Source organism: Tribolium castaneum, chromosome 4 (genome assembly GCF_031307605.1).
Source record: "Tribolium castaneum strain GA2 chromosome 4, icTriCast1.1, whole genome shotgun sequence".
In the NCBI taxonomy this organism is placed as follows: Eukaryota; Metazoa; Arthropoda; class Insecta; order Coleoptera; family Tenebrionidae; genus Tribolium; species Tribolium castaneum.
The window spans coordinates 7136904-7163316 of NC_087397.1; the positions used below are offsets into that span (position 1 = coordinate 7136904).

General features: G+C 33.0%; 1 long non-coding RNA gene across 1 annotated transcript in view; it reads left to right on the forward strand.

The window, feature by feature from the left end:
- LOC135265862 (uncharacterized) overlaps window positions 1-26413 on the forward strand; it is a 68540-nt gene that overhangs the window by 26046 nt on the left and 16081 nt on the right. Inside the window, exon 2 of the long non-coding RNA XR_010333710.1 lies at window positions 12192-12253. This is a non-coding gene — a long non-coding RNA (uncharacterized LOC135265862). The remainder of the gene's footprint in view (window positions 1-12191; window positions 12254-26413) is intronic.

The following is a 26413-nucleotide window of genomic DNA, read 5'->3' on the forward strand; positions in this document are numbered from 1 at the left end:
CGTGCGACTTTTTAAAATTTTACCTTGTTTATAGCCTTCGGGCCCACGTTCGAACCCAACGACATGGAATAAATCCCATTCTAGCGTACAGCGGGTCCCAATATTTTTACAAAACCAAAATTCCCAAATTCAGTAGCGTAGTCAGTGCTTTCACAACATACAAATAAAACAGACTTAAGGCACTTGAAACAAACAAACCGATAATGACGTCCCAAATTTCGAAGACAAGTAGCTAGTTGTTTTGAAAAGTGGTCGAGATATAATTAAATCTTTGGGTACTACTTTTCATTCAAAAGTATTTGAATTTTTACCTAAAGAAATCTAGTCCATAGTCAACAATTTTTGTCAATTTTTCTTATTTACTTTGCAAATTATTTCATGTCTTACCATTAAAAAAATGCAAAGTCAAATAGAAAAGTATAAAGTTCAAAATTTTTGGCAACAAAAGAATCAGCAAGTTATACAGTCACCATCAAAACCAACCCAGCCGTATACCAAAAGTGCAACTAAAATCTTCAAGGTCATAAATTTTTACAAACTAACCAGCTAGTTAACACAATATCCAGCTAATTTATAAACTAGCCAAACGTACATATTAACAGTTTTAGGGGTGTCATTCTTTTTGATCGTGACTGTATATTCAAATAAATGATGACGTTTAAGCAAATAGACAATAAAAAATAATTTATAAAAAAATATTAATATAGAAAATCGTAGAGGCCAGAAGAAAGTTTGAAATTTTGCAAATGGATATAAAACTCATCATCTGATTCTTCCCCTATGCCTCTTGTGTCGTTTCCTGTATTAAATTTTAAGCACATTTATATCTATTCTTTATGGTAACAACAAAACCGATATTGCAAATTTGCCGAAAAAAAAAGAAAAGAGAGAAAAAAATTGAAATAAAAAAAACGCATAAAGTGGTCGAAATAACAGGATAATACTTTTATTTTGCAATATATCATTGATTAATGAGTTTATTTTTTGGTCTTTGTCCCAACTCCCTTGTATGTAAAATACTGTTTTTTCTTTTCTTTTTTTCTTAAAAACTATGTGAAAAGATAAAAAAATATGAAGTTTACTTCAGAAATTTCAAAACTTAAATGGTCCTTGTTCAAATTATTAAATAAATAACAGTTTATTTAATTAAGAAGGAATTTACGTGACGAAAAAAAAAATTTTTAGAAATCCGCAAGAAATTCTAAGTCTGAAGGGTTGACAACATGATAACAATGATTCACACAGATTCCAAAAAAAATGACTAATTCCTTATCGTCTACAAAAGATAAAAAAACATAGGACCAAAATGCAAAAGATGAATTATTCGGAAATGAATTGAATTTAATCAACAAAACAAGAAAATAAATGTCAATACAAGAATAAGAATTGATTTTCGAGAAACACAAAATAATTACAATTTTTTTAATAAGAATATTTTTGAATATTTTACGATTCCGTTCATTTGAAAATAAACTATTGCCTTGACTTTGGAAATATAATTTCGTTACAGAGTGGTGCACGGTGAGGCAGCTGCCCCACCTTTCAATTTTGTAAATATTTACAATAAAAAAATAAACAAATTTTTAAAAACTAATTATCAATTTGACTGCTGGTATTTCAGCATTTTGAAAGACAGTTACGTAAAAATACTTGCAACAACTTCGGATGAGAAGTCATAATAACATGAGATCGAAAATAAACTGAATTAGAGCAGGCTGTGCCTGCGAAATTTTAGCCACATGTTAAAAAAAGAAGGTAAAAAAAATTTTTCAAAAATTAATTCCTGGCTAAATTAGAAATATACTAATTTAATGTTTAATTACCACACGTTTTATTGTACTTTTGAAAACTAACCCACCTTTTGTTTTGAGCTGAATACGCTCCTGTCCATACCTACAAATAGAATGATTTTTTTTTAATTTTGAATCATTCTTGGCAAAAATTACTAAACGTTTGAAACTGTACAAGAAATTAACATACTTAGAGGTATGTAGTTTTTAAGTTATTCATTAAAAAAATAGGAAGTGTATATAATGTCTTCTTTTACATTGGCGCAGTCAGTAGGTGCATTATTCTGTAACAGTGGTTTTAATGTTTAACCAGCAACTTCAAAATTTTTTCAAGACTCTAGGCAATCCACAGTAAAGAAAGGTTTATTTCTCAACATTTGTTTTGTTTTACGAAAAATGTGTCATGACTTGAATGGAACCAAAAAAAAATGACTTATCCTGTTTCGTTTTTTTATTATTGATCGGTAATATAAAAATATGTAGTTTTAAAGCTGGTAAAATCTGATTATGGCTGGAAATGGTCAAGAAATGAAGCAATTTTTTGTTAGTACGAAATATGTGGAGTTAGTTTTGCTGTGGTGTGGGAAGTTTCCGTCTTGGAAGCTGTAGGGAGATTGTGCGGTCGGTTTCTGATCGATATGATGTCGGTAATGGCGCTTCTGTTCGTCCATTAGCCATTAATCTTTGTTTTGACATTGTCCCGCTCCCGTATCAGCCATAATTCTCTCAGTTTTTATGGAGTCAGTTCCTTTGCTGAATAAGGGTTCGGAATGGGCCGACATTAGCCTTTTACCGGAAGTTCCATTTTGCAGTCCCGGCCATTCAGCGTCATGCTACGTTGAAATCTGTGCCGTCGCTGACGTCGCATCGCCGGCGTCGCCGATATTCGTTAAAAACACGGAAGAGCAAATGGTGCGTAACGTTCTCTCCTCCATTGTCCAATAACTCAAAAATAAAATATATATACAACAATTTCACGTGTGAGCGACCGCCATCGATTCGAAATGCTTGTGTATTTAATTGCGAGCAAGTGGCGAAGACATTTTTATTGTTTTCGAGACCAGCTGATTGAAGCTTAATTGCGCGGAATCAATTAATTTATATATCTGTCTGCTGCAGACGAGAGAAAAAAGCGAGTGCGTGTCGGATTTTGAGACGCGATTTATACGCGAAGAGGTGCATGAAAATTGGCCATGCACTCTGTGGTCTTCTTGTTTAAAGTCGTAAGTTGATGCAAATATGTGTGATTATGCGTGAAAAAATGCACCAACACACGACGTTTTTATCTCTGGCGGACTTTTGGCAGGTATATGGACCGGGTAAACTCCAACCTCTTCGAATTTATGAGGGATTGATGTGATTCATGAGCTCGTATACACATCAAAATGCACCGAGACTAATTTAGAAGCACTTTTAATAGATCCTTGGCCCGTTTTTTTACACCACAAAAAGTCGGACCAGCTGACACTTTCCCAGCGAATTTTTCGCCCACTGTTATTATTATTAAACAAAATCAAATAATTAAAGAAACTTTTCTATTATCCTTCCTTCCTTCTACAGAGGGGCCCAGCTCAGCTTCTGTGGCTCAGTTATTAATAAAGTTGAATTTTCCATATTGTCTTGACGTCATTATACTCCAGGACGTATTTTAGGATATTATTTTTGATCATACAGAGTGTCCCAAAAAGTGTTATGTCAATAATTTTTGATGACAGTTTTACGTGGTAATAAAGGTCTAATAAACTTATTAATTAAGTTTGGTTGATCTCAGGTACTACAAAAAAATTTGTTAGTATCGAGCTAAAAAATCACCAAACTAGGTTGAAGTTGATGTTGTTTTAACCAGTTTTATAGCTCGTTTTTGAGCAATTTTGCGCCAAAAAAAAAAAAAAGATAAAAAATACGGTGCTATTTTAACAATTCTGTTCACACACGTCTTTAGGCCCGTTTTTAAACTTGAATATGAAATTTCACTTAAAAAAATAACTCACTCATCCAATAACGTCCAAAATAACATTATTTTCGTAAATATTGATGAAAAAATGCAATATTGTAATTTGTACGTTTTCCAGATAGAAAATCGAATTATTTCGTGAAATTTGTTCAAAAATATAATGAAAATCAATGAAAACAATTGTTTTTGTCTGTCAGATAAAAACTCACATCACATCCCAAAAATTTAGTGAAAAGTCACCACATTAGATAAAATTGGTCACTGTTTCACCTGACTTAGCTTTCGACAAAAAATATAAACAAAAACAGTTAAGAAGTTAAATTAAGAAGAAATTTTGTCGAAAGGGTGTTATTTTTACTTTTTTAAATTAAGTCATTAACCACGTTTGTGATCTAAAATAGCATTATTTTTGCGAAATTTTCTTAAATCGACCTAAAAAATTACCAACCAATTATTTTTATGTCATATTATTTTTCAAAATATACCGTCAAGAATTACTAAAAAAATTGCTACACTTGTGTTAATATAACTTTTTTGAACGCACGTTTGTGAGCTAAAGGGTCCAGTTCTTCAAGAGATTTTCTTAACGCAAAACATAAATATTGAGTAAAAAAAATTTCTTTCAAACATTTTGGGAGAAACAGAACTAAAATAGGCAAATAAACCAATTTTTTTACATTTTTCGAACATATAGAGCCGGTTTACAGAACATTTTAATTTTAATTCCGCCTGAGACGATATAAAAATAAATTTTGTTGAAGCCATCTTCGACTTTTAATCATTAAATTTGTCAGTAAAATAGTTGACAAAACAAGTTTTTGGCAAATAACCCCAAATGTTTTAGAATCTGTAACGAAAAAATGTTCCTTTTTTAATTCTGCATCGGATGACATAAAAATAAACTTGGGTTGCCATTTAAAATTTAAATTAAAAAAACATGTAAGAAGCTAGAGAATCATCGTGATGAGCAAAAAAAATAATAGCATGCCATTAAAAAATTATTATTATGACGTCACACATTTTTTGGGACACTTTCTTGAAATGTGTCCTAAGTATGAAAAATATCTACTTAAAAAATATCAAAAATTAAAAAAAATATTAAAAAAAATTCCCTTTATTGTATTATTTTTAAAAATGAAAATCAGCCACGTTGGGGGCGTTTCATCCCTTTCAGTGTGTCCCCATGTGTCTTTGCCCCTTTGGCGTGTCTAATTATTGCGCCTGTCCGGATTTATGATTAGTAGTTTGGCGAGGGTTATGAATAAATCCACCCCCATCCCTGGGAAAAAACCCCAGAACCGGCGCAAACATATAAATATCTTCCAGTGGAATGACCTCTTTGACATCCGGTTGTCTTCCATTGGCTCCGGCTTGTCTTTTCCGTTTCCGTCGGGTTGTTTGTTCAGAGAGGTAGAGTTCTCGATTTGGGGGAATTCAGCATCCCCTGAAGCTTTGTCTGCAGATGAATGATAACGAGAGGCTACGACACTATTGTCGCTCTGCGGCCATACTGCTCTATCTATATGAAAGTCCATTGTTATAATGGAACACTAAATCTGCGCTATAGATTTGAATAAAGCCGCAGGAAATGCGAAATTGTAACCGTAATGGAACTTCTAATGGACTACTACGTACTTGATGATGCCTCGAGGAGGATTTTTTCGGTTGAGAGTTGGTTCGTATCTGTCTGGGAATCTCTATCCCATTTGCCTTTCTAATCAATTCTTCCCCACGTTAAATAAAACATAAACAAATATTTATTCAGGAGACTGGAGCGGTATTTACGAGCGAAAAAAGCACTGAAAGATCAGCAAAAAAACTTCACTGAACACATGAAAATCTTTTATTTATACAAGTTGCCAATAAATGGCAACTAATACGTGCCGGATTTACATTTCAAAGAAGTTTTCTCCCGATTTGTTCATTTTTCAGTCCGCATACGCCCAGAATACAAAATAAGAAGTTATCCTCCCGCTTGAAACAATAACACCCTCGAAGCAATTAAACTTGACACATTCCCTCGTAACGCTGTCGCCACCCTAATCCCACCGAAACTCCAATAAATATCCACTATCCTAATGAACACCTAATCCCACTATCTCCTAATTACGGGGATTTGGTCAACGACTGACCAGATTTATTGCTACTGGTACCAGTATTGCCCTCACAATTCATCTCGTAATTAAATATTAAGCGAGGTTTTTTCTGCGCGTTTTTTGCCGAATAAATTTAACGAAGCATGTGAAAATGGACGATAAGATGGGAACTAGGAAGCTAAATGACCCCATAGCAGTTCACTCTGTTGGTCGTTACGGCAATCAAGCTGAAGAGCTCGATCGAAGCAGGTATCTTGGCGAGCTTTGTTTTAAAATGCTGCAGCCATCTGTGAGATTATAAGGGAACTCAGCTGAGGAGAACGTTCAAGCTTTTACCTGTAATTAGCGGCGAGTTTTTATCGGCCATTTTATTGCAAAGGGGAGCCGGCAAGCTATGAAATGCTAAACAATGGAGATTATTCCACAGAAAATCAATCCAAGAAATTCATGCAAAAAATTTGCTCGTTTCAGCAAATAAATTAAAAATATTGATTTTGCAGGTAATATATTGCTCAATTACTGCTGTGAAATGAAAAACTCAGTACCTACCTATATATATTATGATTTTCACAAATTGAAACGACCAATCATCCAAAAACAGTAACAGATTTGGATTTGAATCTAAAAAATATTTTTAAGTAGGTATCAATTAAAAACAGAAAAAATCTGTAGATAGGTGGTATTCATTTAGCTACTTCCTTCAAAGTTGAATGCAGTTTTCCGAAACGAAAAGAAAAAAAAAGAGAAAAAGAAGCCAAATTTTGACCAAGAACATCATTCTCTGCCGAAGACTAATCATTGTAATCTTATAATTATGGTGCAATTTTCACATGTTCTAGTCATTTTTCTTTCAATTTTACAAAACCCTTTGTGTACCTACTTCACCGCTTTAATTGCAGAAGAACGTAAAAATTATTAAAACCCCAAGAATTTTACTGTTTTCACACAGTCCAGCTATGTGGTTGCATTAAAAATGAAAAAAGGCATATTTCAATTTTTGCTTGATGCAAAAAAATAAATAAATAGAGTTGTCTTCAAACGATTATCTTTCGACTTCCGACTGGCGATCGCCGGCAGGTCAGTCAGGTGAAACAGCTCTGTATAACAAGCTAGCAGGAAGGCCCATAATTCAATGTTGCGAATAGAGTATTTTGTTTCAATCATTAGAAGTCATCCGATATTTTGTATAAGATCCGTTGGATTCCGGACTTTCTGGTAAAAAATGTACTTGGTTTGAAAATCTTCCGAAAAAAAAGATTTCTCAAAAAATAAAGGCTTAGAAAGCTTAAATAAATCATTTTTCAGTAGTAGGGTTTTATTTGCAAAGCTTATCTACAAATAAAAATTGACATAATGGATTTCTAACAAAATTATTTCTAAAAAAACTTAATCCTAGATATATCTCAAAAGTAGAATTTGTTTAGAAATTAAAAATATTTTTTCCAATAGATTTCGGAGGGCTCGGGTTTAAAACATAGTTTGGAATCTTGGAAAAAAATCGATTTCCCACGAAATTTGATTTCCCAGAAATGGTATTCCCTCAGATGTCGTTAAAAAACTACTTGAAGTTAATTTTATAGATTTTCCAAAAGCCTTTTACGAGTTAGAATTTTAAAGCAGACTTTTGCTTAAAATTCGATCAAAATTACGGTCAAGAAAAAATTAAAATCGATTAGAATTACTCAAACGATTCCGCTAATAACATGTGTTAAAGTTTCTATGTGTAAATAGACGTTTGTATTGCCCAAAAATACAAACCTAATTAGAACCAAAGAAAAAAATCAAAGCAGAAAATACGACTAGTTTGTCTTGAACAAGGTCTCATACAGAAGAAATTTTTGGCGAATTCCTGGAACAACAAAAATTGATTTTTTATTGAAAATGACAGCGAATGTTCTTTGAAAATAATCAACAACTGAATTTAAATAACCAAATACTTGGACATGTTCTGGATAAAGTTTAAAAATTAACTTGTATAGTGCCTTGTCTTTTGATGAGCATGTACATTTTTTTCTTTCTAAATTTCAATGTAAAAACTCAAAATTCTTTATGAGTTTAGGCATTTAGATTCACAAACGAAACAAAAACTCGTGAAATCTCTAATATATCCTCAAATTGACTATTGTTATGTGGCATATTAAGGCTTTCTGTCTCAGCATAACCGCCGTAATTTACAAAAAATCCTAAACTCATGTATCAGATTTATAGAGAACAAAGGGCCTAATGTTCAGAGAATAATCACAAGTTTATACATAATATTTATGTACCATCTTAAGATTATAAAAGCTGTATATCTCTTTAATTTGTGAATTCGCAGAAGTGATATTCATAATGTCAGTGTTAGAACTAATTTGTATTCTATTCCTGTACATCATAAAAATAAATATAACAGCAGTTTTTCTTATTTATCTACGCCACTATTGAATAGATTTATTAAATATTTTTTTGTTGACAACATTTTAAACCTACTTTAATATCTGAATCCTAGATTATAAACACTATTTTAAACACGCTTCCCATTGCAACGTGTTTTCACTATTTTCACTTTATTTATCTTAAAATACTAAACATTGCAAAAAATATAATTTTTAAGTTAGCAAAAAAATTAAAATATTTTTTAAGTGTGAAAATATTGCCAACAAAAAAAATCTAGAATGTATCTTTTCGTCGATATTTTTTAATTGGTTGTCGATAACTAGTTATCAAAAAAGAGAAATAAATAGTTTTTTTCTGTGAACGGAGTTGGTGGTTCGGTTCCGGCAAAATCCCCAATAATTGCCCTAGTCCTTATTTCGTTTCGGGTCTTTGCAAATTCCTGTCGTGATATAAACACGTCCAATAACTTGAAAATAATGCGATGGTACAAGAAAATAAACACAGTCAGTTTTCGCGCGCCGTTCCAAACAAGTATAATTCAGTTTATGGCCCTTCAGAGCGTCATATATGAGTCTTCCTTAGGGAAACACCGAATCGCCCGAATACGAGACAGAATGTGACTCGTCCCGTGCCTTTTTTCAACGTTTGGAACATTCTAACTGTGATTTCACGAGACGGCTCGTTCGATAAAAATCAGACGGTGATTGTGTCACGTTTAGAAAATTCGAAACGGTCACAGTCTCGAAGTTTATGCAAATTGTTGAACGGACCGTATCCTATGACTTTGCGTCGCTATTTTGTTTGAGTTTGGACGAGAGGATCATGATTGATAACATAATTAAATTGCGATGATGATCACTGTTTGGTTTTATTGCCGCGATAAAAATTTATTTGTTTGAAAAATCCTCGTCAAAGATTTTTCTTTAGGGAGGTGACACGCACGTCTGAAAAAGCCAGTTTGGGGTAATACACATGATGGTTATATGCCCCCGACATGGCACTAAAGCTCCCACTATTGCACAAGTTCAAGGTTTACAAAAGCCCGATTTTTCGAGCTTTCACACCCTGTATCGAACGCTAATTAACACTGAAAGCTGTTGATGTCAACAGGAAACATACAGCCAACTATTACGGCCCTAATACATCGTACCGGGGGAGCATAAGCGCATTTACGTGTTACTCTAATGAGACTAATGAGAATGCACAGCTTTGGGCCAGTTTCAACCCTTCATAAATCCCGAAACAATTTTAATAAAACTACACACAAGCAACACTTCAATTTTTTCGTTTGATGGAGTGTTTAATGTCTCATAGACCGTTGGTTTTAATTTTAGAGCACTTTTTACACCCTCTTGAAGATAAAAAACGGTTAAGTGCTCGGTACCCTAATGCAGCCATTATTTCTCAAGGTATCAACTGCATCAAGCGACGGCAAGAGCATAAGCGACGTCTGAAACGAAAAAATCCAGATTCTTGGTAAACATCATAAAAGAAGGGTCTGGTCAATATTTTCGAGGTCGCTGACTTGGTTTTTTAAGGAGATGAATTGCAACCTTGGACTTTTTACTTCTCTGCAACCCTTGAAATGGGATTTTACCTTTTTTAACAAAGGGTTTATTAGCGCAGACAAGGTTGAGGGGCTCGGGAACTGACTCCGGGCCAGTTTAGTCCAAGTTTTAGCAATGAGTAGAATCACGTTTGTGAATTATTCTGCCAAAATGTGAGTATGTAACTCAAAATAATTAAAAAATCATAATTTTGGTAGGTTTGTAGTAGCAATTAAAATTTTATTATCTACTAAACCTTAATTTAATTCCTCTTAGTTCCAAGTGTTCCACGTTCTAAATTAATTAAAAAAAAACACAATTTTTATGGGTGGTCAAGAAAAACCCCTCCTAGACATCACAACTAATACAAATAAATTTGCAAAGTTTTTACAATTCAAAATGACACCGTTCTTAAACGAAATTTCTGCATGAACGACGTGTTAAAATATTTGAAAGATGGATCAGTAATGTAATTTAATGATATCAAGTCCTAATTTGGAAAAAATAATTGTAAAAACTGAGTTTTTAGCTCATAAATGTTATTTAAGGCTCCAATAAGCAATTTTTTGGGTAATAATTTATAAAATTTTGTAAAATAGTAGCTTTAAAATAAAAAAACACAACACAAACTCGAAAATATTTAGGATTGTTTTTGAGATTTTTTGAATTTTCAGCTCGGTTTGGCAAAGTTTTTCGAAGGTTCTTTATTCAACAAGTACCTAAAGTGCTTTAAAAAAGTTTTCTGTGTTTTTTTAATCTTCCGTTTTATTTATGATTTGGGATTTAATTTTATTAAAAAAATATAGGAAGATCACTTGTTTGTTCAGTGGTTTTAGTCTTGGAATCTAGAATATCTTTTACTTTTAGAGAGCTTTTATCGTTCCTTGATACTTGATAACTTCTAAACAGCCCAGAATTTTTCGTTAGATCACAGCTTTCAACAGTAAATCTGGGTACATTTTTCTTAAAAACAATTTTCTGAATTTAAGTGCTAAAACATGGGCGTATGAACCTAAAAATAATTTCACTTTCTAGTTTAAAAAAAAATTTTGAAAAAATTGAGATTTTTGCTCAGGCTAGTATACTGCCACTTTCGATAAAACTAAGCAATTTTTTTAGAAACTGTGACGAAATTTTGCGAAACAGTAGCGATTTTAGATTAAAAAAGCGAATGGAAGCTCGAATAACGTAAAAATAACAAGGTTTTCCGACACAATTCAAAGATATTTCGGCTTATTTCTGGCTAACTTTCACGAAATTATTTCAATTTCAACTTGGCTTAGGAAAATTTTACGAGAAACTGTGTACTTTACTCAGACACGTGCTTTATAATATCACTCTAAAAATGCAAACATTGTTCATTTCTTTTAATTTTTTGTTTTATTTATTAATAGTAATTAATAATTTCCCGTTCTTGTTAGAAAGAATTTTGCAAAAAAATAAATTTTTAGCTCATAACCAAGTACAGTAAAACCTCTCAACAGCGGACACCGATGAATCTTAAATTGTCCGTTGTGAAGAAGTGTCCACTAATGGGAGGTAGAAATTTTAATATAGTTTTTGGTACGTTCCTACAAAAATGTCCGTTGTAAAGAGGTGTCCGTTATACAGAAGTGTCCATTAAAAGTGGTTTCACTGTGTAATGTCATTTTCAATAAAACAGTGATTTTTTTGAGGAATAGTAGAGAAATAGTAGCATTTTTAGATAAAAAAAAGCGAATGCACGCTCACAAAACGTATAAATAACAAGCTTTTCCGACACAAATCAAACATATTTTGTCTTTTACTGTGTTCTTTATTTAACGACGTGCTTCCTAAAAACCCCGAAAAATGCAAAAATTGCTCAATTCAATTTTTCGTTTTATGTATTGAAGAACTGCGTTTTTTCTCAAAAAATAAACTAAACCTACAAAAAAAACATGTAATGAATTTTTCTGCTTTTATTGATTTAGTTGTAATCACAAAAACCCGACTTTATTCGGACTAAATTCCAAAGAACACTGAATTTTCGGGGTACTTATGTAATTATATTTTTTCACATTTGTGAACTTTGGTGCTAAAATGTGTCTATGCATTTGAAAAATCCACCGACAGCCATAAAATAATAACTAAATAATTTTGATAGGTTTAGTAGTTGTTGAGGCAATTAAAATTTTAGGATCCATTAAACTTTGATTTAATTTCTCCTAGTTCCAAGTTTCTTGTAGTTGACTATTTTATTGCATTTGCTTTAGACTTATTTTCCATTGAATTAATTAAAAACGAAACAAAAATTGTTAATGGGTGGTCAAGGCAACTCCGGGGAGCACATTAGCACAAATTGAACATCAAAACTAATCCAAATAAATTAGCGCCGCCATCAAAATTAATCTTAACGATAATTCTGCTAATTTCCAAGATTAATTAAACCGAATTGTAATTATTACAGGCCATTCCTTGGAACGTTCTCGCCGAACTCGGAGGATGCAGTATCAGGACCTTATACCAAAGGTTAGTAATACCCATTACGTTGTCAAAAATCGGAAAAAATGTGCCCATTAGCGACTTCAACAATATAACGGTCCATAAACCACTCGAGCAATAAATAAAAATAACACACCTATTCGTTGACTACTTTATTTCGTGAAACAAGGTAGGTGGTCTCGGATAAACACTGTATCTCGCCCCCGATCTGTAGAAGACCTGTGCTCTTCATTATTGCTTCATAATTCCTTTAGGAATGTGTATGAGCCGTGAGTGGAATGGCAATATCCCCTAACAGCGTTACTTCCCTCCAAATATTTAAGACTCGATTACCTGTCTTTGCAAGAATTGTTGCAGTGTTCCCCTTGACGTATCATTTTTCCTTGTGCCATTATTATTATTATATAAAAGTCCATTGTTTGGATGGCCATGAGAACGAAACCGACCCATCCATCATCTAGTCCCTCCCTTAACATCTCAATGTTCCTTACAATTCCTGACCCTCGAAAGATTTATAAAAAATTCTGAACCGTAGACGCGACTTAAATTGTAATTATAGGTTTGTGGGATGAAAAAATGGAAAGGCAATTTGCTGGGATGGGTGATGTCTTAATCCGGTGTAAAAACAAAGGGTCCGTTCCTTTGTCCGAAGGTCTTGTGAAAAGTGGGGTGCAGGGAAAGAGCGACATTGTATGGGGTTCAAAGCGTGACAGCCGGCCATTACTTCTTGTAACACAAGACTTATAGCAAGGGAGCGCGCAGCAGGGAACCATTAAGTAAATTACTGAAGAAGCAACCAATGGGGGCGCGCTAAGATTTAGACTTGGCGGAATTGATTACAGGCTCAGGTGCCGCTCCGGCAACGTGCATTGGAAACTATGAAACTTGTCAGGATTAGATCTATGGCGATTACCCCACTATCATTTCCAAAGGAACCCGCAGCGTTTTTATATCTCAATTTAGATAATGTTTTATTTATGGCTCGCACATGAGGATACGAGACGAAATTTAAATGACGATTCCACACTCTTTTGCGCGGATTGTTATTGTAACGCCCGTCTGATGGGAAATTTAAATCACAATGAGGAGCGGAGTATGAATTTATAAGAGAGGAGACCGGTCAAAACACTCAATTCAGTTTCTTTTCAAAACTAGTTCTAACCCAATTTCTCGTTTCTCGACTTCGATCAATCACAAAGCGTGGGCAAACTAGGATAGTGTTACCACTGTTTCTAAATGACATTTAGATTAGATGAGATACTGAGACAAAATAGAAAATTTTCGTCACCAAAAGAATTACCTAACTCAATTTTTTTAAGAAATAATTAAGAAAAAAAAGAAACAAAGTTGAAACAAATTTCATTAACATGATGTTAAATAAAAATAATATTAATTTTGAAAATACCAATTGAAAATATCTCCATATTGAGTGACTGTAACACAATGACAAAATATTCGTGACTTTTCATCTTATTTTCTTATTTTTGCAGGAGGTGATAAAGTTTTTTGACTAATTTTTGATAAATTTTTGAGAAATAATAAAATTTTTAGATCAAAGTGATGGAAAATAGCTCGGAAAAACGTAGAAATAGCACTATTTACGAGTCAATTCGGCTTATTTTTGAGACATTTTTACAAAACAACTAAACAGCTTGAAGTTTTCTCATTTTTTCTGTTGATTCCAACTTTCGAAAATAACAATTCCAGGCAGATTTATTATTTCTGAATAATTTCAGTCGATCAAGAAATCTTTGGAAAAAATTAATAGTAAATATCATTGATTTGTCCGGGTTTTCGTTTACGAAAAAAGTAATAATAAATATGAGTAAAAAGCGCAATTTTTTGAGTGATTTTTGTCAAAATTTTGATAAATTATATAATTTTTCGATCAAAACGATGCAAAAGAGTTCGCAAAATTTCGAAATAGCACCATTTACAAGTCAATTCAAAAATGTTTGGGCTTATTTTTGAAAAATTTTTGCAAAATAATTTATTTGCAACCCAGAGTCGTAAATATTTAGCTCGATTTAATAAAATTACGCAAAAAATTATGTTTGTTACTAAAACACGTGTTTAATAAGTGGTATATTACAGTAAAACCTCTCAACAATGGATATTGATAGAGAATTTTTAATTGTCCGTTGTGGAAAGATGTCCACTAATGGGAGGTGAAAATCTTAATATAGGTTTTGTTACGTTCCTACAAAAATGTCCGTTGTGAAGAGGTTTCCGTTATTCGGAAGTGTCCGTTAAGCGAGGTTTCACTTTATTTATGGCTCCTCAGTGATTTTAATTTTGAACCTCATCCTGGATTATCTATTGTAATGATTTTGTTGTTTTGGAAAGCTCTTTTAATTTTTAATATACAGAATGACTAGGGATATTATTATGAATTTAACTTTAGTTTAGTTAAAACTAAGGTTTTATTAGTTCTTTACATAATTAATTGCATAAAAGCATTACGTATGAATGCATTTTGTCACCAATGAGAAGATAACGTATAAAAAAAATTAAGTCCTAGAATACGTATAACGTCTTTTAACAATTTCCCCATTTGTGCGTAGTTTATTTAATAATTTTTGAATATAATTTTTTCAAGATAATTTCAGTCAACAAGGTTTGAAAATATGAATAGATTTGAAAGTAAATTTTTGACAAGTAAAAAAATATTTTTCTTTTCAAGTAATCTTAGCTTTTAACAAACTTCTGAATTTTTTACGTCCCTAATTGCAGCTGGTACAAATTTAATTTCAAATTTTCCCTTTTATAGTGATAAAAGTCCTACTGTTCTACTATTCTTAGTTTTTGTGTAATACATCATTTTTAACCGTCTTTTCATCAAAAAAATTCAATTATTTCAAAAACGTGTGGCTTGTAGTTCATTCCTAAAATACTTTGAATGTAATAATAATTTAAGGTGATGCAGGAAGTTAGTATCTACGGCTTTCGTAAAACAATATCCATTTTTCAATTATTTAAAGGTTAATAATAAACTTTTTCAATTCGCTGGGACAGCCTGTATGTACTAGGTAACATAAGTTATATAGGTACTACAAGAAGAAACATTTGATAATATACAAAATATAAATTTTTAAATTTTATTTAAACAAGCGGCCATCTCATTATAACGGACTGCACAAATTTTTAGATTTCATTTTCAGTTTTTACGCACAGTATCAGTAGAAATCAATTTTTCTTTATAGTAACTTAGTCGCAGTCAAATTGTTTGCAACCGACAAGTAGAACTAAAATTTCAAATAAAAGCAGCAAAAAGAAATACAAATTGATGACGGACGGGACACAAAAAAAACCTTACATTTTAACAATCGTTATAAAATTCTGTTAATTTAAAAGGTACTAATTCCAACAACCATTTTTGAGGTAAAAGGTAAAACTTTTGAAACCACAAAACCGAAGAATAAGACAATGTGCAATGACTTCTGATTAATAAATTTTTTGTTTACACATGACGGACGGGACAAAAAAATCTTGTGTGCGAAAACAGCTCTAAAAAATTTATTCAGACAGGTTTAAATCATTAAAGACTTTAACAATATTAAAATTAAACAGTGGAAATTAAAAATTGGTTTTTTAGGAACGTAATAAATAAGAACATTTGATTAAAAGTATCTTTAAAATTAGTAAAAATTATTGATTTAAGCAACTTTTCAACGTCTTTGCCGGCGAACATTGACAGTAATAATCCTGACCCTCGACAGAAGGAAAAGGAGAAGTTTGATTAAAACTTCGATCTGTTTGCTTGAAATTGAGTTTACGTGTGAACAATTTTCTCGATTTCTAAACAAGCCGGACTTTGCGAGTTAGCGTTCATGGTCCTTCGAAAGTGCAATCGGCCATAATCGATGTAGATGAATGGTAAATCCGATGTCGTCGTCTCGAACAACTCTGTCGACACAGTGCCATAACTCAGGTGATAATGGCCGTTTGAATTGCCCGGCACCCAGGCCGCATTGCGATATGCCCGCACTTCGCCAAATGAACAACTCATCATCCCTCCATCTCGCTTCCACCTGAACTAATAACACGCGATCCTCTTTATTCTCCAGATCGTGGATTGTTTTCGGACCGCCGCCCCAAATATACGACTATCATTTCCGCGGCAACTGTCCCAGAATGTGACTTTTCGAACCCAATCCACCATCCAAAACTCACATTCTATCCTGTTTTCATAGTGCTAGCGGGTTAGTTATCTAGCTGACTTGATCCGAGGCTTTGCAGCGATCCAATTATCTGGATATACGGAGCGTTTCGATTCAGACCCCGTTTGGGATTCATTCCGGTTTAAGCCCCATTAAATATTTTGCCCTTCTCGAATCATCCCGTTTTAATTTTACTCGTATGTTAATTCCGGGCCGAAAACGCGAAGCGGAATGGACGACTTATCGATGCTTTTTTGCACAAGCTTGAAAGCTTTCTGCAATTAAAACGTGAGCTGTTTATCAAATTCGCGACTAATTACGGAACGAGTGGCTGACACTTATCACGCTTTATATGCACTAGTGTGATAATGCCACACTTTACAACACCTCGCATTAGGCGAGAAATCGAACAAATAAATCCACAGTGCATTAACATAAATTTGCGCAAGCCGATAGATAACTTTCCACTCCTCGTAGGCGTATTCCAGTAATTAAATAAATAATTATCTAATTAGAAACTTGCTCGACCTGATTGGAAACTCAGTTGGTAGAAATAAGGCGTCTAATAATTCCTAACACTAGTTTTACAATAACTTCGTTAAATACCTTTAACCAAATTATTATTTTTATGATTACTTACCCTCCAGCCACTTAAAAAAGGCAGGTATTTTTTATAACATTTCAGATTTTTGCGACAAATGAGTATTTTCTCCCTTACCTCCACGAATCTCTAAATTTTTTTCCATGCAAGTTATCAACTGAATTTTTTTACAATAAGGCACATTCTAAAAATATTTTATTTTGTATACAGGGTACGTTATATCGACAATTTAGTCGTAACAAAAATTGGGGTTTTCATTAAAAAAAAAACAGAACTTAGTTGGGTATTTCACTTTGAACCACCCTGTATACAAATTAAAATATTTTTAAAATATGCCTTATTGTAAGACATATCGTTCAAAAAAATTTTAAATTAATAGCTTATATAAAAAAAATATGAAGCACGCACATACCCATGGGTCACCCTGTATGTATAGCATCAGAAGGAGCTACACATGGCTAATAGAATATGTAAATTAGCTTTTGATCGTTTTTGTTACATTTATGGACAATTTATAATTGCAAATAAAAAAAGCCCTCTCTCTAAGTAAGTAAAATGTAGCGTAGTTGTACAGTCACCGAAAATGAAAATGACGCATGTATAACACGTTATTCTTTGAAATAAATTAAGTTTTTTTTGGAAATGGTGCGTTGAGACAAATGAAAAATAAAACAATTATTTTCAAATTTTAGGCAACGTTTCAACACCTTGAAAAACAGGCCAAAAAAATAAATATTTTTTTTTAGTTTTTCTTTGAAAATTTAATTAATAATAATAATAATAAAGATAATTATAAATAAAATAATAAATAATAATAAAAAAACCTTTATTACATAAAAAATATGAGGAGGTAAAGTGTAGCTTATACGGTTGATGTTAAATAAATTTTAATGTGAGATAATCCTTAGAAAATAATGTTTCTGCATCAAAAAAAAAAAAAATGAGGAAAAATTAAAAAATGTTTTTCTTGAGTTTCAGTTTTTGTGTTTTCTTAGTGTGGTTTTTTAGGTAATAAATTTGAAAACAATTTGAAAAAAGTAAGAATAATTTTTTTTCGACCGAGTTTTGTCATTTTGCAGTCTATTCATGACAAATTTCGCCCAAAAACAAACGAAATCGAGTGGAATACGCAAAGTAACATTTTCAGTTTCAATTTATTTTTCTAATTTTGAAAGGTGATTTGTCAAAACACCACCAATTTCGATTTATTTTGACGTTTTATGAAATCTTGTAAAATAAATGATCTAAAACTGATCTAAATAGGCGTTTGTTTATGGAAGTGTCATTTTCAATTTGTGTGATTGTACCCTACTTATCTGTCATAGTTTTTGGTGTCAATTTTTTAAGCAAATTTTTATATGCTCAGAGGTTCATTCAAAATATCACAGCTCTTGGACCCTCTTGGACCTCTTGGACAATAAATGAATAATTTTGCATTTGATTGTCAAAGGTTTGAAGGGTTTTCCAAAATCGTCAGGACTGTCAACTGGCAATTTGCAAGACTACTATGATTTTTTGAAAATAATGATCAAAAAATGTTTTTTAATGGCAATTAAAAAACAACGTGTAAATTAGAAGATAAACAATTTCTAATGTAGGCCCTAAAATAATCACCCTGTATATTTGTTAAATCTAGCGTGATGGTTTTTTTGTATATTTTTTGTCAAATAATCTGTAAAAAATGTCAATTCATTTTTAAACAATTGGACCGTGAATTAAACTCTTGAACCGATGTCCATTATAATAATTGAGTTGGTTTGGGGTTTAGTGGTCGATAAGGAGTGTCGGTCACGAGGATTTCTTGTCGAGGAAGTTTACGACGTCATCAGCGTCTTCCTCCAGTGTATGAATAACATTTGAGAGCATCATGTTTTCAATAACGAGACTAAATATTCAATGGGGCACTCGGAGCGCTACTTGCGAGAAGATGGGCCATTCTCGAGCGCATTGCCCATTCCGGTCTCGGGAGGGCCCATTCCGGCCGTTACAATGGTCGTTGCGTTCAGCACTATGGGTTCTCCATGAGCGGAGAATGCGGGCTCACAACCAAATTACGACGATTTTATTCAAATTCCGCGCTAAATTGCAGGTAAACGAAAATATTTACGGTATATTTAATATCGGACGGTTTTCAGGTGCATTCGCTGTTTTTTTCAGAGGGTTTTAAGACGGATTTTCCGAGCGAATCGACGGCTGCCGAGTCGTCCTGGACGCTCCATGATTATGTTATGAGTTGATCATAAAAGTTAAATGATTATTTTATCGCGTTTTAAGTAATTACGAGAGATTTTTATTTCTACTTGTTGCTGCTTTGATTTTAAAGGCTTCGACGACAAAAGTAACGACACGAATTTGCAAAATGCAATAAATTGCAAGACAAGAAAGATTCTCCCTTTGTTTTGGGACGGAATGCACAATCTAGATGCCAACCAAGGGCCACAATTAAATGTACAATATGTTAAAGCATTTCCCAAACATACACAAATCTTAATTAATTTCTTTATAATTAAAAAAAAAGGTTTTCGTCTACTCACCTTCAAATGCCTGGTGAGGTCCAAACACGATCTGAAGATCTGAAAAAATATTTATAAATTAATAATACCCTCTTCCAATCGATTTTGTATTAATTTTTAAAACTAGTATCACAAAAGTGATATTATTCGAAAAAATCTGAAAAATATAATATATATAATATATAATATATCTCGTGTGGTTGATGGATTATTTTTTCTATATTTTTCGAATTTACGTCAGAATTTTTTCAAATTGTCTTACTATAATTTGGCTAATAATAATAATACTAATAAATATTTTTTATCAAAAATAAATAAATAATACAAACAATAGTTGAGCGGGCAAAGTTCAGCTCAAAGCTATTTTACTTTTACCTCCCTTAACGGACACCTCCGAATAACGGACACCTCTTGACAACGGACATTTTTGTAGAAACGTAACAAAACCTACACATTAAAATTTCCACTTCCCCTTCGCGGACACAACGGGCAATTATAGGCTCAAATTAAACCACAACGTTGTCCGTTGTTGAGAGGTTTTACTGTAAATACTTAATTCTTTTCTCTATGCATCAGAATTTTTCTATAACTTGTTATAATAAGTTAAGATAATTATTAATTAATTCATTCATTCATTAATTAATACTATAAGTCGCTCCAAAAAATATTTATTATTAACTAAAGAAACGTTGTCTACAACCCCAAAATCGTAATGTTTTTATGTAAGTACTTCTTGCACAAAACATCATCGTTTGTTAAATGTGACTAAAAATCATAAACTATTGACTAATCATTATTAATATTAATATTTTATTTTATTAACACTAAAATTTTTATTTAATTCATATTTATTATAGGAACTGTAGAAAAATTCTGAAAAAAAAGTCACAAATAAAGTATTTAGTAGCAAACGCGGAAAACTTTGTGATTATTAATTTAAAAATACTTTCAGCTGACTAGTTATCATTAGATATTGTATTCGGAATATTTATTCAATAAATTGAATTTATGTGAAGAGTGGTTTAGGCGCCGGATTCTCACAAGAAGAATTCCGAAAGGAACTAATTAGTTTTTGTAAAATTAATATTATCCGAATTAGTATAATGTTCCCATTTATAAAACTTATAGTTTTAACTCATCTGGTGTCTGGCGGATTAAGACCAAAAGAGAAACATCCAATTAACATAAAAAGTCGGTTGCAATTAACAAGATTTGGTCAAGAAACGTGAAAAAACGGATCGAAACAATGGTGGAATAGTGTCAAGGCTTGTAATTGGTATTTAAAATTTGAACATGCAATAAATAACACTCGCCCAACATTTATTTAAAATGCAAATTAAAATGTTCTTTTAGTGCTTGTAATTGCGCCGAAACATGACTTTGGCAATTTTAGCCCCACGCAATGTCTTATTTTTGTAACAATTGATATTATCGCTGATTTATTGTCATTTGGTAGCGAAAAGCCCGAATAATTATTCTAAACATTAGCCGAAGAAAAAAAGCTAAATTAATTCCGTGTATTCAGATGCGAACGTTCCATTTGAACTTTTTTCGCTTTTGAATAGAGAGCTTCTGAGTTTTCTCGTCGACTTTTATGGGCCGTTTCGGAGAGTTATGTAGATTAAAAGTTGCAACTGTAATTGCTATTTAAAACTGGGAAACGAATTCAGCTTCGAATATAGAAAATTCATGAATAACTTAAACCATTTGAGTCGCAACTTTACGAATTGAAACAAATCGCAAGCGGCCATAACTCCCGAAAATTTCAAATTTCTCCATAATCGCCGGTGTTTTTGCGAATTAAAGTCCCTCCTCACCCTTTTCCTTCATCTTACTTCATCATAAAGCAGCGCATGAGCACATCGTTGTTATGTGTTTGATGGTTTTCTCTAAAGTGAACTAAAACCTTTATCTTTATTGTTTCACATTTGTGAAAGCGTATAAGGAAAGAAATGTATAGCGCACGTTGTGGAAAAAACAACAAGATAGAAAACGCTTTTATTGATTTCAGTAGCGCATAACTGGGTTTTGGGCTAGAATGTGAGAGGATCGATCGCTCCAGCGACGACTTTGTCACATTCTAAAGCTCCGGGAAAGGGGGGGACGAAATGGCCGCTTCACCAAGTCGTGTGGGGTGACTGGTGGGTGGTGATGAAGGAAAAAGGAAATATTAAAGATGTTGAAAGGCCGGTTCTTAATGCGATCCTTAATGCGAATCAAGCGGCAACTGCCATTTATATTTCTATTAAATTAATTGCTCCAATCAGAGTTAATAAAAATCAACCCCAGCGAAAAACGCACCCTTCAGAAGTCTCATAAGAACCACTTACAATCCGATACAATAACCGCCCCCTTTTACGGCATATATTTAGTAAAAACTTTGCGCATTTACGACGTGGTACAACTTTATGCAAAATAATTATATCTGATGTATAAATGGTTGTTTGAAAATTCAATGCATGTAAAACAGGCATGTTACTCGGTCGACACGAAGGAACGAACAAAGAAAATGTATTCATAGAGTAACACAGACGGGAAGTCGTTACTAAGACGCATTGTCGTTCGCCGGGTAAACGATGCCCAAGGGATGTCTTAAGACATTTTCATTTTAGTTTTCTCTATATCTCACCCAAACGCAATATTCAACACTTGAAGTTTATAAAAGAACGCTGGATATGTAGGTAATACGGCCAACATGATTACCATTTTATTTCCAGTCCTTAACAAACTTCACAAGGAAAAAGGAACGACGGGAATTATTTTCAGATAAGGGATTATGAACGCTAAAAACAAATACCTTACTGAAGTCCAAAAAATTATTGCGTAATTACCCACAGAGTATATTTCAATACTATAATCCACATAATTCTGTCTAAAATACAAAAAATATGCAATAAATGTTCACGTATTTTTTATTTTTCTTCTGTCTTTACATCATATGATCATTAAGTAGGTATACGACCTCATTTCAAAGGACCATCGTTTATTGATATCAATTTTCCTTTGGTTTTTGATCACTTATTAGGTTACTTTATCATTTAAAATTTAACACAAAGTAGGTACTTTAGAGATTACCTACTATAAAAAAACTTAAAATATATCTTTATAATCTGCATTTTGTTTTCTATTTTTAGATGGTCAGGTTCTTATTGAACCTACTTATTATTTAATTCAATTTCTTTAACAGCGGGACTCCAGAATTTTAAGTTTTTATAAATATTTCTAAATAAAAGTTGTAAACATTTCTACTTACATTTTTAAACAACAAAATATAAAAACAAAATAAAAATTTGATCCTAGAATCATGATTGTTTCGTCCTTAGGTTTAGAAAATGAAGAATACCTAACTGCAAATTCTATAATTCATATTCCAAATTTATTGATTCTAAAAAAGTTTAAAATTCTATATTCAAATTGCTTATTATTGAGACTTTAAATTATGTTATAGCACTTTATATAATTATAAATTTTACAGAAACCAACAGAAGCGTCATTAAGTGCCAATCAAACGTCAATTTAACTGACCATCTGGCGAAATTTGACCATTCAGATGCTGAGATATGCAGCATAACCGCGCATTAATTTTTAACAGCGAATTAATTTTTAATTCGCCTTTTACAAGGTGAAACGTTATTAAGTTAATTATGTTTGCTATTTTGCACATTTCAGCATTTATAAGAATTCTAAATTAACAATTTGTTAAATTTCCTTCTTTTAAAAACTGTAGAAATTAATGTTTCCAAAATGTTTTACTGTAGTTCTACATTTCTAAGATCCAGGTTCTAGGTTTCGAGAATGACGAGGACTGAATTGCAATTAAATGTCGGATCACATGATCAAATTGAACGAATCAGATACTCAGATTCATGAACTAATGGTGAACTAATTCTTAACAGCGTATTAAATTTTAACTTCGCTTTCCGCTTTTTAGATTCCGATCTTAATTTTAATATCAGTATCGGTTTTACAATTCTACAAAATTTTTACTATATTTGAGGTTTAAAGTGAGTTTTTCTTATTTTACTAGAATTTTTTTGTTGGTAACATTTTAATCCTTCTTTTTAATATCTGAATATTAAATATCTCGCATACGCTCGTTGCATAACGACAGCCCTCGAACTTTAAGCACTCGTATTATTAATAACATAAACACAATTAAAAACAATAACTCAAAAACTAGGAGATGCTATTAAAAATTGACGGGAAGGAATTATGGCTTCAAACCCAAAAAATGTATATACCACGCCATTTTTTAAAATTTTGATCTAGTTATCCATGACAGTTACGTTAACCCAATGTCCATTACGGAAATAAGAGTCCAACATAATTTTTTGAAGTTATTCGGTGAACATTTTGGGTATATTGACAGATAAAGCGATGCTGAAATTATTTACGCAATCCATTTCAACGATGACGAAACGGTCATAGATAACTTGATACAAATTTAAAAAAATCGCACGGTATAATAAATGTAACGTTATTTTAAAAGCAATTGCTGTATATTTTTTCTTAGTATTACAAATGAATTTTTTTTTGAGTTGACTTGACTTGACCTGACTTGACCTAAATTTTAAAAACGTCCGTTATTTTTTTAAATAAATACAACAAGTTTTGTTAATTTCTGGTAATTATTGTACATTATTTTTCCAAATTACCAAAAAACACAAAATATCTGCCTGTGTCGAAAGTCGTATTACTGTGAGTTTCCAGTATTCGACTAAAAATCTGGGCTTTTTTCAATAATTAAGAGCACTTGTGGTTGCAAATGTTTGAGTAATGTAATGAGTGTTTGGGGGTGGAATGTGGGGTCCATGTCGTCGTGAGTTATGGTTAATTTAGTGACAATTTACAAGGAGCGAAGCGGCAATATCTGTCAAGACTGCCGCGATTTGCGTTGGTTTACGGTCGCGCCCATTGGAAATGTCCATCAGGAGTATTTCGTTCCTCATTAAAGGCTTTGTAAATCGTTATCTTCGTCCTTGTTTATAACATCCCATACAAAGTGACGAACTCTTTCTGACTCGTTAACTTGTCCTCGATGTTTTTATTGTTTTGCTCCCTTTTCCGTATCTTTCGAGCTGGGCCATAATCACGACTGAAAACAAACAGACCGCTGTTGTCGAAAGAAGACAGATAAAAGAAATCCAGTCGTATGTGATCCTTAGATGGGGCCAAATTGCCATCAGCAAATGGCCCGTACTTAATGATTAAAAAAGAACGAAACGAAACTGCACAAACTGAATAGGACAGACCGAACGAGAGGGAGCATGAGAAAATTAAAGTCCACACTGCGAGGACGATAACACACTGACTGCATAGACGAAAGGCATTTGCCAAAGCTCGGCGACGACGTTACATCTTATCTTCGCGCTAAATAAAAGTCAACTTTAGATAAATACACAGATAACGGGACGCCAGATCACTTCAAGTGTCTTCGAATTGATTAAAATGGCACTACAAACAGAGGGGTTAAGCTCCAAACAGCGCTCCAGTTTTACTAAACAGGGGACACTCCACCTCAAAATAGCCCCGCAATTTTCCGATTAAAAAACCATTCAGGTACAACAATCAATAATCCCATTTTACGGCAGCTTTATTGACTGTTATTTCCCAAAGTGCCATTAGGGTTTTTTCCTCTTTCTATGGCACAAAAGTAGTAAACTCAGGTGCGTTTGATGTCGCCTGGTTTATGTGTATGACTTGAGGCTACTTGATGTCTTTCTGGCAATAAAAGTGACAGCCCAGAAGGTGCGACTCATTGAAACGTCACCGTAATGGAGTGTTTTACTGCTCTAGCCCGTGTCGGAAACTTGATACAAACCGGTGACGTTTCAGTGGAATTTACGTCGATTCGAATTTGCGGCAGAGCCGAATTTTTTCATTAAACTTATCACAAACGCATCAACATAAAAGCTACATTAATTAGGCTCGGGTGGAAATATGGCATGTGTTTGTAAGTCGGGAATAATAATTAGGTGATAATTCATATTTTAAGGCCCGGCTCCGCGTCGGCCATCTTGCGGGTAAGAGGCAATAAATAAGTCGGGAGGTAAGCCCTCATCTACCTGGATGAAGTTATAGCTTATTGCTGTTCTCCACGCTGTTACAACAGACGTTAAAGATAATTTAGATTACGAATAATGGCCATAATCGGCCATTGTTGGACCCGAGCGCTTTTCATTTAGATGTTCTTGTGGATTGAAAGCGCATTTGTGGCACGGACGCATAAAAAATTAAGTTGTTTGGGAAGATGGGAGAATGGCATGTGAACCCCGCATTAGAAAAATACACTTTGTGATTTTTATAACGACAATTCGGTTGTAGTTTCGAGTCACACGACTCACTTCCAGAATAAATATTCATAATTTTTAAACTTTCCCGAACGTAAAGTCTCAGATTTATGTACGGTTTTCCGAGCAGGGCGTAACATCTAAATTTAAGCTCACTTTCGTATAACCCTTCTTTATTACCGTATTTCGATACATCTTCTAAATCCTTTCTGAACGCATTTCAGATTTACGCCGATTCTAAAAGTCGTCCCGGTGTGAAATGATCAGTGTATTTGCAAACTTTCCTCCAAATTTATCTCTTCAGGAATAATAAATACAAGTTCGAATAACCAAAGAAGCTATAAAACAGATTACATGGAGTGCTTCATTGCTTTTTTTGGTGGCTTTATTTGCTTAGTTTGGAGATTATCTACAAGGTATTTCGACTCCGACATTATTTCACATTTAATGGCCCTCTAATAACAGAATCGGACGCAAACTGTGGACATAAATAAGCACGACGTGGATTCACAAGGAAACAGAAATTTTAATTCTTACATAAACACATAATAGCCGGTTTTATTGTCTACGACTCATGTAAGAAGCAGAAAATAATTTTATCTAGATAAAAATGTAAAAATATA